Below are 5,372 nucleotides of genomic sequence, written 5' to 3'. Positions count from 1 at the left end.
GGTCACAGTTTCTTTGTATTTATTAACAGTTTTTCACTTCAGGTCAGGATTCAAAATTTTAAAAATCACCATGTCTCTTTATCTTATGTTTAATTATTTTGATAGACTGTATTATTGATAAAATTACCAAAAAAAGGGGGGGCAACTTAACCAGTGTGGGAACGGAAATCTACAGTGTTTAATTCAATAGTAACGCCCTAGATCAAGGTAATAATTATACCTCTGAAATTATGCCATGTGGTTGGCAACCACAAGAAAATAGTAACACGCACTTACCCTTCGATAACCCAGAATAGAATGTCCTTCGTGTCTGTATTTTAATTGAAACATATGGGCAAAGGCAGAGGTGTAAATACTGGACCTGAAGCTTCTAGTAAGTTCTGTGTCTCCCCAGATTATTATTGTAAAACAAGTGAGTCAAATATCAGCTGTTAGAGCACACTATTATTGGGAATGGGAATTCACCCGTTGTCTTTCTGAAATGGCAGCAGGACCCTTAAATCCACGGTTCTCCAAAATGCTGCTTGCATGAGGCGCTGTGAGTTTGGAATTACTGGCTGAGTCATCAGGTCACAGAGACCTCAGATAGAAATTTCTGTTGTTTATTTAGGAAATGAAAGAGATTTATTGAAATATGGAAATTACAGTCTGTCATTTGCAGGAAAATTTCTTTGTTTTAGGCATTCTGAAGAAATATGCAAGTGCTATAAACAAACTAATACTAAAATATTTTCAGTGCCACAATTCAGAGAAATAATAAAATGTAATTGATAGGCTTAGAGATCATGAAGGAGCTGTTTTTTGTTGGCTTTTGCACCACAGTGTTCTATTACTGAAATAATTTACTTTTATATCGGGCGCTGATATTGGAATCTGTACATTTCTGGTATAAAATAACTTTAGGCATTTTAAATATATTTTATGTTCAAGTAAAAACCAGAGGAGGAAGCTTTGGTGTTCCTAAACCACTCTGGATGTCTTATGTTTCCTTCTGTTCGAAGGGTGCACCACAATCATTCAGTGCACAAGGAAAGAAATCTTAGGCTCAAATACTCTCAGGCAGTGGTGAGAACACACAGCCAGCCTGAAGGACTTCCCAGATCTGAGCAGTACGTTGCATTTCTTGGCCGATGGATGCCAACACACACAGCTCCCTAAATCACCCCTACTTTAATATCCAGGCCCTGCTGAAGGGACTGGGCTGATGTGAGACTGAATCCAAGCCTGCCCCTGTTGGATTTCATTCAGCTGGAAAAACGAACAAGTAACAGCCACTGGGAATGGGCTTTGCTTATATGGGAAGTCCTCCCAGCCACTGCTTTAACTCCAGTGACCTTTTCTCCAACACTTAAGACTGCAAGGAACTTGAGCGATGTGGGAGAGGGGGGAAAAACAATTTTTAGAATTTTGGTTGGCAGGACTGCAAGCTACTGAGACCATATGAATTTTGCAACCAGAGGCCAACTCTGATTGCTGAGACTTACTCCTTCTTTCTATATAGATAGCCTACTTAATGATACATGTGCTCTTTTTTTTTTTTTGAACAATATTTCTGATCACGGTGGTACACCTGCTCACAGGCCTTTTTTCCCCCTAAATTTAGTAACAAGTTCCTCCAGAGCTTCAACTCCAGGAGAGACAAGACCTACCTCTTCTTTAAGATGCCTGCCTGTTACTGAAACCTAGATGCTTACTTTTGGTTAGCTAATTGTTGGTCTGTAAACTTCCAACATTTCTCATTTTACCCATAGTGAAAAATAAAACCTCCATGGGAAACTAGCACATACTTAAGAGAATGATTAGTTTCTTGCTTGTCAGCACTTTGGGAGGTGGTGTGCAAGCAAAGCTCTCCCTTTCACTAAAATTGAGTTCTTGTTTGGCTCCTGGCCTACTTTACAGATAACCAAACAGAGGCAGACACACCACATCCCAGCACAAATCAGGGATATGGGAAGTCTGTAAGAGGAGACAAGAGTATATTTCATTACCTATCACAACTCTGGAATGCTCGTTATTTTCAACTTTCCTGGCTGAGTATATATAAGCATTGGTTAAAGAGTAGCCTGTATATTTAGCTCTCTTGAAAAGTCACTCGGTGGAATTGAACACTGCTTTTAGTGAAGTAAATACTTTTATTATTGTTTATACCGCAAACTAGAATTTGCAACACTTAAAAAATACGAAAGCTGTGGCTGGTGTTTTCTTGGAAGGAAAGTCTTTATTTCTCAACCCTAATTTATTACAACATGAGTTTGGATCGTTAGAGAGAATCAGGAATTATTTTAAATCCCGAGAGGAAACGTTTCTTCAGAGAAGTTCGTTCTTTTGTCAGTTTGCTACACGAATGGCTTCTAACCCTGTTTTGTAAGATTTAAGACATCTTTTTTTTTCTTTTTGTGTAATGTTTTGAAGGAAACCGAGGTTTACTTCCCTATTATTCAATCTGATGGCTCTATTCATGTGCATTTAACTTGCATTTAGTAGATAAAAATGGAATCCATTGGTTCTAGTTTATTTCAGGTACAGATCAGTTAACAAGTTTCTAAGAGCCGTCTGGATACTACTGTAGATGAAGCAGTCTCCAATTAGGATGTACACAATGTCTTGTGAGACACTTTTATATAAGCGAAACACCTACAATTTGGTGTCAACGGAGGGCTAGGCTCTCACATGTGGTTGCTGATCGGTTACAAAGTGTATTGAATCCTCACACATTGTAGAAACATTTTGCTGATGAAAACTTCCTAACCTATAGAGTGTGTTGGTCCTTGATATTCCTGAAGCATAGCCACCTATTAACCTCCAATAAACAAGGTAATTTTTACTCACATAGAGGAAAAATAGAATCCTCTCAGCCAATATAGTAATGGACACAGGTAAACAAGCACATAGGAAACTGAAAAGATGGGCTTGGTGTATAATATCCCCACCCTCTGTGTATAAATCCTATGTAGATGTTGATGACTTGATTTACTTTCCATATCAAAAGCAGTGTCTTTCCTAAGGCAATATTCAAGGAGTTTTTAATGAGTGGACTGAGCTACGATGATGAGTTTAAAAAAAAAAATTTAATGATTTTTACCTTAGGTCCTGTTATATGAAAACCTACATGAAACCAGATGGATGTTAGGTAAATACTCTTTACTAGAGGTGAGTGGGACTTAAAAGTGATGTCTTAATTGCCAACATCGTTGTCTTAAATAGAGCTGTGCCGAGTCTCAGAGAGAATAACTTTTCAGGATTAATGCTTTAAATTAACAGCTCACAACTTGGTAGACTCCATTGCAATCTATCATGTTGAGGATAGGTGAAGTTGATATTCAGGGATACCTCTTACATTTTCTAGGATTTCTTGGCCTTATTAATTCAAATCTTACTCTCAATGCATGCATGTAGCCAAGATAATTACAAGAAGGCAAGATCAAAGCCAGCATATTATAGTCCTATTCCATTTTCTGCTGATGTGAGTGATCTGCTTCTCCTTTGATGTTGTATGCTTCTACAGCGAAAGTACAGAGGATAAAAATACTACACCATGTAATCTGGCATTTATCCCATGAGAGCAGAATTCCAAATTGTGACACATGTCAAAAAGTTAAAAAAATAACTTAAAAGAGTCCTATGCTTTATAAAGTGACATACTCTGCATTTAAACACCATCGAACATCATTTTCCATTACAAATTTAGTCCCTGATATAAAATTCAAAGAATTTTTGTAACTTTAGTAGAAGAAAATAGTTACCATATTTACTAGCAATTACATTAAACGTGTGCCTGAGCCTTTATCCCACCTAATGAGGACAGTTGAGAGGAAGCAGACGCCCAGCGCACACACACCCATTTGTGTTTGTACATCCATTCCAGGACTCAGAGTCAACTAATGTGTACTCTACACAGCCAGCCAGCTGGTTTTAGTTTGCTATCAGTCTTCTGTCACCTTAGGTCATGAGGTTGAGCAACTGACAGATCTCTGAACTAGTTGTTGTTGATTAGAGAAACAGTTCTTGGTCTATAACATTATATTTAACTTAAATATTCTTCCTTATGTTCTACTGGATGCTAAATGTTGCCAGTCTGATCGTACTCTTTCTGTCTTAGTTCACCTTTTAGAAATATGTTAAATGTGCGTGTGTGCGTGTGTGCGCATGTGCACTCACATGTGTTTGGTTTGCCTCCGTATACATGAACATAGAGACGGCAGTATTACTTCTAAATTACCTTTCCAGAAAATTAAATTGACTTCTCGCCCTTCTGGAGGAAAATAATATTGTTCAATCATTCCTAAGTTACTAGTTGATTCTAGTCCATTCCATTTTGGACTCAGACCCTTTGAGCTACCATGATCAGACATAAATGTTTTGTCAAGAAAATGGAAAATTGTTTTTTAGAGGCTGTCACCTCTAAAACACAGTGCCCAATACTGAGAAAATCGGTTTGATAAAATACAACTTAATGTGCACCCTTCACTTGCAATCAAAATCAAAACTTTTTTATTTTGAAAAATAATGGTTTTCATCTTTCCCATGAACTAAATATTCAAGGACTTCTGGATGCCAGAATGATTGTAAGGTATGGCAATGTAAGAAGACCAAAACAAATATATATATATATATATATATATATATACACACACATACATATATATGTATAATTTCTTGCTTCTACCTTCTCCATTATTGGAATGAGTTTCTAATAATGTTGAATACAATGAAATAAAGAACATGAAGTATAGTTGAATATGTCATGGAGAAATACCTCTGGTGATCTTTGGCATGTTATAGAATATGGTGGTGCTAGAACACTCAATATGAACAGATGTCATGACGACTTTGGGAGACTGTAAACATGTAGCCTTGATAGAGACCTGTGACAAAATTTTAAGGTACATTTTTAAACAAGTACTTCTGAGACAATGTGAAATAAGGGGTGAGAGTCACATTTTGTCAATTTGGGTTCAGTTAGAGCCAATAATATCTGTGTAATCTCAATTCCTTTAACTTGAGTGCTACAATAACAAAATACCATTAATACTCCATTAATTAATTAATTAATTATCCTTATTTTTTTAAAAGACTTTATTTATTTATTTGACAGAGAGGGAGCACAAACAGGGAGAGCAGCAGGCAGAGGGAGAGGGAGAAATAGGTTCCCCCCTAAGCAGGGAGCCCAGGACGCTGGGATCATGACCTGAGCTGAGGGCAGATGCTTAACCACCTGAGCCACACAGGTGCCCCTCCATTAATTAATTTAATCTTGGTCTTTTTGGCTCACTGAATGTCAAGTAGGAAACATGAAGTCTTACTTCCTGTTCATTGGGATCTCCTCTTCCCTCACTGGTTACTTCTTTTCGATTTCCTTTTCTAGATCTTCT

This window comes from Zalophus californianus, chromosome 4, assembly GCF_009762305.2.
Source record: "Zalophus californianus isolate mZalCal1 chromosome 4, mZalCal1.pri.v2, whole genome shotgun sequence".
NCBI lineage: Eukaryota > Metazoa > Chordata > Mammalia > Carnivora > Otariidae > Zalophus > Zalophus californianus.
This window is presented reverse-complemented; position numbering follows the sequence as displayed.